This window comes from Vombatus ursinus, unplaced genomic scaffold, assembly GCF_900497805.2.
Source record: "Vombatus ursinus unplaced genomic scaffold, bare-nosed wombat genome assembly UNPS02014774.1, whole genome shotgun sequence".
Lineage (NCBI taxonomy): Eukaryota > Metazoa > Chordata > Mammalia > Diprotodontia > Vombatidae > Vombatus > Vombatus ursinus.
Genome location: NW_020954552.1, coordinates 12,967,409 through 12,982,193, shown reverse-complemented (window position 1 = coordinate 12,982,193; position 14,785 = coordinate 12,967,409).

Sequence of the window (14,785 nt, the reverse complement as noted above, 5' to 3'; positions counted from 1 at the left end):
TATTATTTGATAAACCCAAAGACCCAGATTCTGGGATAAGAACCCACTCTTTGAAAAAAAACTGATGGGAAAACTGAAAAAGAGTATGACAGGAACTAGGCATGGACCAAAATCTCACACCATATACCAAAATATAGTCAAAATGGGTTCATGATTTAGATATAAAGGCTGATAGTATAAGCAAATTGGGAGAGCAAGGAATAATTTACCTATCAGATCTATGGAGAACAGAAGAATTCAAGATCAAACAGGAGATAGAGAACATTATGAGAAGCAAAATAGATGATTACATTAAATTGAAAAATTTTTGCACAAACAAAGCCAATGCAACTAAGATTAGAAGGAAGGTAGAAAATTGGGAAAGAATTTTTACAACCAGTCTCTCTGATAAAGGCCTCATTTCTAAAATATATAGAGAATTAAGTCTAAGAATACAAGCCATTCCCCAATTGATAAATGGTCAAAGGATATGCACCAACAGTTCTCAGATGAAGAAATTAAAGTCATCTATAGTCATATGAAAAATGCTCTAAATCAATATTGATTGGAGAAATGAAAATCAAAACAACTCTGAGGTACCACATCACATCTATCAGATTGGCCAACATGACAAAACAAGAAAATGATAAATGTTGGAGATGTGGGAAAATTGGAACACTAATGCATTGTTGGTGGAGTTGTGAAATGATCCAACCAATTTGGAGAACAATTTGGAAGTGTGCCCAAAGGGCTATAAAAATGTGCATACCCTTTGACCCAGCAATAGCACTTCTAGGGCTATATCCCAAAGAGACCATACAAATGGCAAAAAGGACCCACATGTGCAAAAATATTCATAGCAGCTCTTTTTGTGATGGCAAAGAATTGGAAATTGAGAGGATACCCATCCATTGGGGAATGCCTGAGCAAGTCGTGGAATATGAATGTAATGGAATACTATTGTGCTATAAGGAATGATGAACAGACTGACTTCAGAAAAACCTTGAAACACTTGTATGGCCTGATGTTGAATGAAGTGAACAAAACCAAGAGAACATTATACCCAATAACAGCCATATTGTGTGATCACTAATATTGACAAATTTAATCCTTCCCGGCAATACAAGGATCTAAGGCCTTGTGATGGAAAATGCTATATACATCCAAAGAAAGAACTGTGGAAGTTGAAATGCTATCTTTTTTCTCTTCTGTTGAGTTTTGTTTCCTCTTTCTGATGGTTCCTCCTATTGGTTTTAATTTTTACTTACAACATCACTAATGTGAAAATATGTTTAATATGAATGTAAATGTATAAACTATATCTGATTGTGTGCCGTCTTGGGGAGGGTGGTGAGGAGGAAAGGAGAGAAAAATTTTAAACTCAAAAGTATATGGAAGTGATTATTGATAAATCAAAATCAAAAAAAATTCAAAATAAAAAAAATATATGTGAAAAGTGCTGTTATAACTTTTTGTATAGAGAAAAAAATGATAGAGGCATTTTAGATGGTATAACCAGACAAGGCAATTTGTTACTGGAATCAATTTTAAATACCCAATGGGCTTGAGTTACTTTAGTTGAAATACTGGATTCTTCCTGTGAGCTTCCAAAAAGAAAAACTGAAGATGATTATTTTATGTCTCAACAAAATGAAAAGGGGATTCAGCTTAGGTGATGCCTTCTTGACTTTAATAGCTTTTAGTATTGTCTGGAGCCCAGAGAAGAAACCGCCAAATTACAAACAAAAATTTATGGGAAAAAAACAAAACAAAACTCTTCCACACATGCCTAGCATTGTACCTATAGACTGAATCAAACAAAAGACCTTATGATTTCAAATAAGAAGGTGATCACTAGCATCATAAGACCTTTGACCACCATCTGTCATTTTAAAATGTAACATTTGATATCAGGATATGAAGATTTTGAATGGTTTATTGCAGAGTATTGCCTGTATCTGGCAGACTAAAAGCAACCACAATTTCCAAAAATTTACTAGGCCAGTATAGAGAATAAATATAACTATAAAAATCTAGAGATCTCCTGAATTAAATGGCAGCTAATAACTCCAGATAATGAACTTGAACCTTATTCAGAACTGAAAAGCTATTGAGAACCACAGGTTATATATTTTTAAAATTATCTGCCTCTTTTTTAATTATGAAAATAATACCCAGATGAGTTATTATTTATCCATAGCCACACAGCCAATAGAAATGTTGGGATGAAAAATTGAATTTCTTGCCTCTCTTCTTAGTCCAATGCTTTCCCATACTATCCCAGGACAGTTTGTCTTAAACTTCTCTGACAAAACTAGTCCCAGATAATTCTTCCCAAGAGGCTTCTTAGCGACAATTGTTTAACCTGAAGGCACCACTGCAGAGGTAGGCCAATTAGTTAGAATTATGATTTGACTGGTCTTTGGGACTCCTTGAAATCATGCCATATACTTGCCATATATATAGAATTATAGAATGGGACTGGCTCTGGGCTCATTTAAAAATTCATATTCTAATTATTAGCTGTAATGTCCATGTTACTGATGATTATATTATTAAGAAATTAAATTCAAAACTTCAAATCCTAATTTTTGTATGAGTTAGATAGTAGAGTAAAATATATTTATTCATTTAATTTTTCAAGATTGCAATTCATTCCTTAATTGAAGAGACCTTCTCTTCCTTGGGGTCCACAGGTAAAGCAGGTTAAGCTTTGGTTAAAGCAGGTTAGACTTTGAAGAAATCCTTTGGTTTTTTCCTGAATCTCTAGATCATATATTTATTTTCATTGCAGAGAGTTTACTTATCTGAACATTCCATTTTTTCATTTTCCACAATGATCTAGAAGAATTTATTATCAACCTTTCATTAAAAGATACAGAATGATTAATCTTAAAGTCACATTTCAAATGTTCAATTAAAACTAAAACTAGAAAATTGACGTACTGTTGGAGGTCCTGTTTTATAATTAATATTAAGTAAATATTTCAGATTTATTACTCTGGAAGCTACTTGACAGGTAGTTACATACTTTCTAAAGCTAAGTTAACTTGATCAGTATAATACTGATTAAATGTCTAATTAAGTTAGTATGACTTACCAAGCTAACTAACTAGCGCCTAACGTAGCTCATTTATTACATCAAATGCCCATGGTCAGTTGTCTGGAAATACTGGTTAGGTATCCAACTGGTGAAATTTCTCTACCATTTACCTGGGCTAGAAATGACTAATATATCTAAGTATGCTCATCATATTCCCTAAAATATGAATGAAAAGAATCCATTTCCATAATTTTTTCTCTCAATGTACTGAGTCAAACATGACAGAGTAATTTTCCTTTTAAAGGTTGATACTTTTTTTTTCTGGGAGAAATCGAAATTCTATGTGCTTGACATAAGACTAAAAATAATTTCCTTGGTTAAAATATATTATTGTTTAATATCTCTTTAAAATCAGCTCTTCATTTCTGATATCAAACTGATTAAATAGTTTCTTTTTTTTTTGATGCAAGTGCCGTTAAAATCATGATCCTTCAAACACTGACCTTTTCCTGACATCCATGCCAGAAAAAAAAAAATAAATCAATTGCTTTAAATTGAATCAGTTGAAGGAACTGGATATTTTAAATAAATTTAATAAATCTTTCTTTCTGCATTTCAAACTCATTACTAATTTATATTTGACTTTTAGGATTTTTTCTTTTGTTTTTAATCTGGATGACTGAATAGAGGTGACAGATGCTTGGTTGTTATGATCTTTTGGTCCAGGAATGAATTGTACTCAACTTAAATTGTTTCATTTGGGTAACCTTTCAATGTTTCTGCCATCAGAATAGGCCTGGCTCCTAAAAACAGATGTAAACTTATCTTATCTTTTTCTTTAATTCTTATTTGTATCAATTAAATGGAAGAGGAACGGTTAGGTAGAAGGGAGAAAACCAAAAATACAAAGAATTGCAGTTTAAGCTCATATAATAATTTACAGTTTGCAAGTACTTTGCTCATGAAAACCTTGTGAGGTGGTCAATTCCAGTGTCCACATCCATATATACAAGATGAGGAAACAAAGTGTTGGAGAGGCTTATGGTAACATGACTAAGAAGCAGAGACAGGACTAAAACCAAAACCAAAACCTTCTAATGACACCCAAGTCAGTGAACATTCAACTATACTCATCATTTATAGATTTTTATAGATTACAAATATTATGCAATAAAATAGTTATTGTGGGGCACAGAAGTTTCACATTTTTTTTGGAGAAATTACTATTCAAGCTTTACTTTCAGGGACTAAATGTGAGTGATTTATCTAACTACTCATGGTCCCTGTTTCCTTACCTGCAAATGTGAAGATTGAACTAGGTGGCCTCTACAAATACCACAAATTTCAAATATTTATTCTATTAAAATGTCAAGAATAAAAGAAAAATAACCAAAACATAATTATTAGAGGGCCTGGGAACAGAAAGGTAACATCCAAAGTTGATTTTTTTATCAGAATGAGGTTGTGTGTGTGTGTGTACACACACTTACACACATAATATATAATATATACATATATACATATATACACAACACACACATATGTATATATATATGCATACATGTGTGTATATATATGTATGTGTATATATATATATATATATATATACACCTTGAGTTATTTATTTTTCTCCTACTTGTAAAAATTACACAAATTTGATGTTTTGCTTTTATATTTATAAATACTTTATATATCTATAATTTAATGAATATGATTTTGTCTTTATCATGCTGCATAACATTATCAGGATAGAGAAAGTTATATTAGTTGAAAAACATTCCAGAATTTATTGATGTTTAAAATTATACCATAAACATTTAACTCTGTTGAAATGAACAACAACAAAGAGACTGGGAGAGGTTATCCATGAGTAGAATGGATTATAAACAGTTTTATTATTTGTTAGGGTTATATATTTGATTGGTATTTTTGAATGAGTAAAACATTTAATGAACTATATCATTATTAAAGAGATATCAGGCATTGTCTACCAAGGCCAAGTTAAATGAAGACTGGATATCTGGAGGTAGTTATCCATTTAAATCCTTCAATTTAAAAAAAATTGAACTCATAATTATCCACCCTCTTCATCACATAATTGACTTGCTAATTCCTTGATATAACAAGAATTTTTCCATTGCAACTTACTGCAAATAATGAACAGAATTTTTTAGAATTCTTTGAAACTTCAATCTCTATTTATTTTTATTTAGTCAAAGATTTGTTTGTATAATAAATTTTTCTTAGGTAAAATGATTGTTATAGAATATCCCTCTTCCCACACAAAATATTTTCTTCTCAATTACATTTGAAAAATGATGGGATAGTTTTGCTTTTAGTTTTACTGTTACTATGAAGGCAACATAAATTGTGGGTAACATAAAAACATTTGTAGTTCACTTTTATGGAAAGAGTCCTGGCAAGGGCAATGAGCCTAGAGTCAGAAGAACTGAGTTTGAATTGCTTCTGTGACTTATAAGCTATGAGCATGTGCACATTTTCTTTAAACTCTTTGAGCTTCCATTTCCCATCTCTAAAATAGAAATAATAGTCCTTATACTACATAACTCAGATAATTGTTGCCATGTAAATGTGAGCTATTTTGAATAATTATTCATCACTATAGTAAAACTACAAAATTCTACTACAACCTCTCTCTAAAGTGAAATGGAAAGATGGAAATTATTTAATGAATTTGTGCTATGTGACAACCGGATGACTGAAAACAAAGTATCTTGAGGTCTGAGTGGTCCAAAGTGGTTTTCCTCCACAGACCAAATTCAGTGTGTGGTTATTCAACCTGTTGCTTGCATTTGACTGTGATTTACACAAAAAAGTTTGAATTTGGACTTGTTCAGGAAAAAAAATAAAATGTACCTTCAAAATTATAATCGTAACATAGAATTTATTCTCAAATTGAAATAATTATTATATTTCAACAAAGAGTGTATGTTAAGTATAATTTTCTTAGGATCACAAATTTATAGAACTTTTGACATTATTCAATCCAATTGTTTCATTTTCCAATTGATCTATAAAGAGTCAACATGGTCTGAGGAAAGAATGTAGAAAACATTTACAAAGTTTCAACAAAGATCTAGACACTGTGCTAAGCATTTTACAAATATTATCTTATTTGATTATCTCAGCAACCCTGGGACATAAGTGGTAGTACTACTTATAGTTTACATATAGTTTCATACATAATTTATATACATATATAGGTTGCAAGTGAGGAAACTGAGGCAAACAGAGATTAAGTGACTTACCTAGGGTCACAAAATTAGTATATGTCTGAAGCCAGATTTGAATTCTGGCCAACCTGACTCCACATCAGCATTCTATCCCCTATGCCATGTGAGGGAAAGAGTACTTGATCAAGAGTCAGAAAATCTGTATTTCACTCCTGGGTCTCCCACTAGCTACATTTGTTACTTTGGACAAGGCACTTCATCTGTTGGAGCTTCATTTTCCTTATTTCGAAAACAAAGTGGCTGGATACAATGATTTCTAAAATTATCCCCAGGTCTGAAACCTCAAAATCTGCAGCCCAGAAAATTTGCTAATGATACTGGGTCACAGTCTGAATGATTGACATTGCTTTCCAGTGGTCTTCCCATTCTCTATCTTTGCATTATTCAAATTCATCAGGTAACAAACTATTTATTTTGTTGATTGCTTACAGCTAGCTAAAAAGAAAACTATTGATTGGAAAAGGAGATGGTTTTTGTTCTCTTGTAATCCTAATTAGATGTCACTTACATATTTTAATGCATGCTATATAGAACATTAGATGATAAAATATTAATAGAATTATTACTTTCCCATTTTTTCTGTTGAAATGCATTTTCAGTAAATTCTAAATATTTAAAATGTGAAAAATGAAATATAATGTCTTTTTTGCTTTTGAAAATAATTTTAAATTAATTGTTGCTAGTAAGATCATTGTGCTAGTATGTTTTTAATAATTTTCAGGATTTCTATTTTACATTGTTTAAAACAAAACCAATTTCATTTTCTTAATCTAAACATCAAGTGAAATTTGTTTATTCATATTTCCTTTCAATTCTTATGTTAGATGCACATTTATTTGAATAATCAATGTGAAAAGACATCATTTTGAAAGCACACAATAGAGACTGTATCTCTAAATTTCTTCCTCAAAAATCAATAAACAATGAATGATTACAAAAAAGTACTCTCCAATTCAGTTTCATTCTCCTAGTGTCTGCACACACAATGCACACACACACACACACACACACACACACACACACACACCAAAGTAGAGCCTGGGTGTGAGTTAAGGCTCAAAACATAGGGCAAAAGTCAGATCATTTACACTCTTGATATCTAGGAAGGGACAGTATAAAGAACTTGTTGGATATAAAATTACAGGGACTCATAATTTTCAAGTAGCTTTTTAGCAGAGGAATCTTTTTGCTTTGGGATCAGTTTTTGACCACTCTAAAAACCACTGATTCTCATATATATATAGATATAGATAGATATAGATATATAGATATATAGATATTATATATAGATATAGATAGATATAGATATATAGACATATAGATATTATATAGATATAGATAGATATAGATATATAGATAGATATTATATATAGATATAGATATATAGATATTATATATATAATAAATATTATATATAGATATAGATATTATAATTATTAAATTTTTTGGCCAAATTTAATTTTGAAAGACACTATGGTAACTTTTAATCTTAAATAATTAATTCTACTTTGGGTCAATTGATAATATAAAAATGTAGGAGACATTTTATGAAAATTATTTAAAAGAAAAGGTTTTGAGCCTGAATTGTTCACTTAGAAAGTAGTTTCTATCCTGGAAATATATAGATATAGATATAGATATAGATATAGATATAGATATAGATATAGATATAGATATAGATATAGATATAGATATAGATACACACACAAACATATATATATACATATATATGTACCTATCAATACTATTTATGAATATATTATATGTATAAATATATTCATAAATGTATATACTACACACAATAATGGAAGAAATTCATATGGAGCTCAAGGTCTATTAACTTTAAAAAAAGTGATAGGGTATTGTGGTATTGTTTGGAAATTCCTCACAAAATCTGATTGGATTTTTAAAAATTACTCCATGACTAGTTCAAAGTTAAAAAAAAATACAGTACCACAGAGACTTATTTTCAAACAACAATTATGCATAATTTTCTCTTCTAGGAAATGAAGTAAATATTGATACATCATTATACAAAATATCATAGTGGGGAGGAAATTGTCCAGCTATATAAATAAAGGTATTCTAAATAGAAAGCAAGTACTTTAAAAGAACACTGCTTTTGTGTGATCTTGGAAAACAACATGAATAAGAATTACAGGTCCTTTTGAGTCTTGAATTGTTGTTGTTTTTGTCCTTCATTCTACAAGAGGACCAATGACATCATGGGGTGATGTCTTGACTTGTGTTAGAACTGGATTTAAGTGAAGCAGAATTGTGTCAGGTTGTCAGCCTTACTCTCTCCTCCAGAGTCATGGAAGTCCAAATGAAAGTCAAGATGATTGGAGATGGCCCTGGAAGCAAGTTTTGAATGAGAATAGAATTAGACATATTATCTCTGTGCTAATAGCATGTATTTTTTTCCAGAAATTGAAACCTTTTAAAACTGACTAGTTCTAGGTGTCACTTATACCTAAACTGATTTATACAATGTTTCTTTTTATGATTCTTTATTCTAGAAAAATAATGAGATGTATTACCATATTAAAGTCAATAATACATGTATTTCCACCTGTGTCAGCCTGTCTACACTGGTATCTAGAAAGAAAATATGTTCCCAGTCAATTGGAGGAATTAATGCAGACCAGCTTTAGAATTCTGGGTTAGGCTGCCTTGATTCCTGAGCAATTGAGTGCAAACTTAAGTAGCCTACTATATGTCACTGACTTGCCACTGATCAGCAGACTAGATGATGCTTCAGATCCAGCCATCCACCTAGTTCATTTTGCTATCTCTACGTATTCATACCTTGCTATACAATACACTGTCTTTTTGGGTTCAGGAATAAAATCAATGATATCATATGACTCCCACTGTTCCTGAAAAAGTGAAAGGCTCATAGATTTGGAACTCAACGATGCCTCAGATGCCATTACATTCAGCTCCCCTCATTTTACAGTTGTGGAATTTGAGACCTGGAGTCATAAATGACTCACCCAATTTCATACAGGTAGGTAACTGAAGAAGGATTTGAACTTAGGTCTTCCAATCTAGGTGGTGTAGTGGTTGCTAAGTTTGGATTCAGGAAAACTAGTTTTCCTGAGTTCAAATCTGACCTCAGATACTTACTAGCTTGTGACCCTGGACAATTCAGTTAACCCTTTCTGCCTCAGTTCCTAATTTGTAAAATGGATTAGAGAAGGAAATAGCAAATCACTCCAGTATCTTTGCAAAGAAAACCCCAAATAGGGTCACAAAGAGTTGGGCACTATTGAAACAACTGAACAACAACAGCTTCAAATCTTCAAGTTCAGTTCTCTATCCAATCTTCCACTTATCTGAGAAAAACAAACCAACCAACCAAAAGCATGATAATTGAAAACTGGACAGGTTAATCATTCCTGTGACTCCCCAGACACTCCATGTCTATCTCTCACTCCCATGTATCTAATGTCTTTTCCTATTAGAATATAAACTCCTTGAAGACAGGCACTGTCCCACTTTTATATTTGTATCCTTACTGTTTAGCACATGCCTGGCACACAGTAAGCACTTAATATGGATGTTTCTTGATTCATTAAAATAACAATTCTACCAGAAATGATGTGAGAAAAAAAAATCAGCAAAAAAGTATGGTCACCAGTTGGAGACCATACTATTCTGTGCAAGAAGTACATGATTAGCAACAATTTTCCATCATACTGTCTGATTTGACCCCTTGGCTATTAATCTCTTTCTTTGAATGCTTATCTGCTTTTAAAAAAATATTAGATACTTAAAAATATATTAGGAACTGCTAATAAATCACGTCTGTTCTACGAAACTTTATTTCAGCCTATAAATTCTTGGTTTTAGATTAAGATAAAAAGAAAGCATCCTACAGGTAAAAAAATACAGTTTCCCAGTTTTATTCAAATTCAGTACTCAGCTAATTAGAGGTAGAGTTTCTCTAATTTTTGTAATCTCTGTGATTATTCCAGAGCACAACCCTAGACTGCCTTCATTCCCAGAGCAAGAGAATTAATAAGGAGATAAATTCCATAGTGGAGAGGAGTAGGGTTTGGTGTGGTTGTGTCTGTTGTGGGCACCAGATCCAGATAGCTCACTGCTTGTGCAACACCCACACCCACAACTCAGGACAAGCCACATTCTACAAGAATGATAAAGAAAAATAGTTCTTTTGTCTCTTTAGTCTTCATAAAAAATGACTGAGATAAATGTAGAATCACTGGGGAAATAGGAGCAGAAAGATTCAATGATCTGATTACTGCCTAACAAATATGATATAAAAGAGATTCCAGGTGTCTATGTGTTCTGGACTATATTCCTTGTAGAAGAATAAGTACCTTATAAATGAAAGACACAAAATTTTCAAAATTCATTTTACCAAGTTTATATTAATGTCTGTAGTTTTGTGTGATTTTGTGATATTCACATGTACTTAGTGTTTTACTTGAAATTCAAGCTACTGAAGAAACATTTTTTCAATTGGTAATAACAAGTGCCACCATTAATCAGAGTCCCTTTTGAAATTATATGTGATATAGAGTACTTGAGCTTTAGGTAGGTATACAAACTCAGAAAGTGCAAAATTCTGTAGATTGGTGTTGTCAGGGCAACACTTATCATTCCTCACTAGGTTTGGTCCTCTACAGATAATTGTGGTTCTTCTTTATAACTCAATATCATGTCAATTCTGCCAGCCAGTTTAATGGATAATATATTTGGTATAGGGAGCTCAGGATAAATAAGTCTGTGTCGTTTCTTATACTTGCATACTTTCTGTTCATTTGGTTGCTATAACAGATACAGTATTTTTCAAACTTAATGAAAATGGGATTTTTAAAAAGTGTTATGTTGACTGCTTATCAGTTGAAGTCCTAAAAATTATCTTGAGAGCATGTGTAGTATGAAGAATGCTAAAGAAATTTAATCATTTTATCCATATATATATATATACACATATATACATATGTAGTCTATTTATATATGTATAGTGTATATTAGTCTAAGCACTAAGAAGGTAAAGTGAAATTGATATCCTTTTAATCAAATGTATTTTTGATTTTAGTAACATAATTACATCCTGTGATGATGCATATCATAACTTACCTGTAGCTATCCACTCAGTGAAAAAAATGTCAGTGCCCTCCTATAAATCTCCTACAGAAGCTCTACCTCCTAGTTCATGGTCTCCCTTAAATTCTCTTCACATTCCATGGATATTAATGGAAGACATAGACTCTCCTTAGTTTTGCTACATGACTGGTCCATCTTGAAAAAAAATCCTGTTATATAAGATGAATGTGGCAGAGGAGGTATAGAGATGACCTGCAAGCCAGAAAGATGTAGCTTATAGTTCTGCCACTGACACACAGTGGTAATATAAATATGGACAAGTCATTTAATCTTTCATTGCTGTAGGCAACTCTCCAAGACTGTAAGAAACAAAGAAGATGCCAGGCTATATTGATATAGTCTACTTCACCCTGGAGTTCTTTTATAACTAGTGAAATCACATGCTCAGTCCCTATTCCTGCCTCTATCTACATTTTTTTCGTAATAGCTTTTACACAGGTTCTCATCTACAATGTTTTGCAGCTTGCTTAAACCACCACCACCTCCCATACACCATGCCATGGCCCTTCCTTAGGGTGATCCTTAACTGCAGTTCTTTGTAGATTGTAATACTCCATGAATCATAGGCATTTGAAATATATGCCTTTGTTTTAAGGGAAAAGCTTAAGGTCATTGGAAGAAGTTACACCATTTGCCAAAGGTAATAAAGCTTTTTTTTCCCCCACTCAATTCTTAGCCCAGCTCATTGTCTATTTGTAATAACTGCATGATCTTCAATTGTGTAAAATCCAACCCTTTACATGTTAGTATTATTTTTATCAAAGGTGAGAAAGATTTAGGTCAAGCCTAGATTAGACAGAACAGAATTGAGAACTGAAGTCATTATCTGGTTAATCTAGGCTAAATAACTCTCTTGTAAACGTTCATTTAAATGCAGATAATCTTGACTAAGGTGAGTATGTTTCAGCCTGTATTATCCAAATAATTATCCCAATCTTCTATATCATGTTGTAATTATAGAGCTGACCTAGGCAATTATGTACTTTCTTTAGAATTTATATGTTTTGACTATGAAAGGCCAATGTTAATATTCTAAAACTTAACAACCTTCTACTTTCCCCCCAAAAGAAGTTCTCCTGAAGAATCATATAATTTAATTTATCCTATGTGGAATTAAATTGCCATGTGAATTTATGCTTATCCCCTTATTAAAATATTACCAACATGAGGTCAGGATGACTTTAATAATGTGAGACAAATTTCTTGCTTGCATTCTTTCATTTTAAGTATTGAAATGATATAATTCAATAAAGTAAGCCAATCTGAATAACATATGCCAATCCTTTGCTAACTCACTTTTGTTTCCTTGATAGCAGGGTTTTGTCAGAATTAGCTATGTTATTCTCTCGGGATCCAATTTACATTAAAAAAAAATACATATGGAGTCCCAAGGATTTGATTTTCTATCTCCTGAAAATGAATATGCCATAAGAAATGTATGCCTTTGTCTCTTAGAAATAAATTAAAATTACAAAACAAATTGGTGGCTATTTTCTTGCTGGCTATTTGCTGCTTGTGAATATATTATATTGCTTCAAATTTGGTGATTTTCAATTTTATTAAAATGATAACCAAAAGCATAAATAAGGTTTGCCTTCTGTGTAATTAGGTGATGAACTGACAGAGAAGCCAAAATTAGTACATATGTAGAATGTAACATTCCAATAATATGTTGTACATGATCAGAATACAACTTAAGGATTTTAAAATTAAGAAATGGACAACTGTACCATTCTCATTTCAGATTTTTTTAGACAACCTTCTCTCAAAATTTTAAAATATTTTAATATATATTTTCCCCAAGGGGTTATAAATGTAAAATGATTTCCTTCTTAATTAGATTATTGTTTTGCATTGGTTTCTGGAATTCAATTTTGTGCAATTAGAATGAGTTTTATTGCTGAAATATAATATTTATAAGTTGTTTTTACCTTATTTCCATTTCTCTTAGGAGGTTACCCAAATCTAACACTTCAGTATCCTTAATTACAATACAATTTTATATGTGTCTTTTAATATATTTCTTTTATTTGATTTATATTGGCCATTCTCTCATTCTCTGAACTATTTTGTATTTAATTTTTTTGTGCGAAGAAAAGGAAAATGCAAGAAGTTATTTCATAAAGTAAAGTGACAAAAAGTCAGTTCTTACATATATACTGATGTAGTGGAAGTGAATAAGTCCATCTGGTATCTCACCACTTCTCAATCAGTTCACATTCTTCAATATTTCACAGGGTACAAAGTTCCAAAAATTCACCAAACTCCCATGCTGTTTTTTTTTCTATGAGGTCATTTCTTCTTATAATTGGTCATCAGCATAAGCAGCAAACAATCATTGCTTAATTATATATTCTGATCCTAAGCATAATTACTTTTTTTATTCAGCTCTAATCTTTTAGTAAAATATATCGCAACAAAGCAATATAAAATGATTTAATCAATAATTGGTACTTAGTACTTTATAAAAGACACTACTGTCAAATATTAAGTGCCACTTGAGAAATTCTCAGGGAGTGTTTAACATCCAATATAATCCTAAAACAAACTTATTGATTGCTTTATCTACAAGAAGAAAAAATTAACAGGGAAATGTTTGCTTTGTGCATTGGTCAGAACAAATTATATTTATTATTTATTTATTTTTAAATAGCAATTGTTTTCTTAGACTTGGCTCAAAGGAGGTACAGGGCAATTAAAACAAAACAGATTTGTGTGTTATTTTCATTGTGGCCCTGATTGTATAGAAATATCATAAAATATCATTAGATTAAGTCACACACACACACACAGACACACAGACACACACACACACACACAACTAAAGCCATTTTTTCAGTTCAGATTTGTGTCAGAACAAAGACTGGGGATTCCCTTTAGATCCAGGCTGACAACAGGTCATTTCTTAAAGCGAGTAAATGTTTTTACAAAGTGAGACAGTATGAACTGAAACTATTCCTGGAGAGGTCTCAAGAGGGATAATAAGGAGGAAAGTAGAACAGATTGTTTGAGTGCTGGATTTTGAATATCATCCCATTAATTCAGATTATTTCTCCAATTTGTATATCATGATCCATTTATTTAAAACTCCTCTGGTGGGCATTTATGCCTGTCCCAATTTGTTTCCAGACTTCCATTCATGTATTCCATAATCAATTCAAACCAACCCACTTTGTGTTTCTCACACATAACATTCCATCTTCTGGTTCCATGTTTTTTGTACAACACAGACTACTCCCACCATACCTTGATTATGCTACCTCCTGACTTCCATCTGCTAGAAATACTAGCTTTCTTCAAAGCTCAGCTCAAATGCCACCTTTTATATAAAAGCCAGTCCTAATTTGTATCTCTCCATAATGTTAGTGCT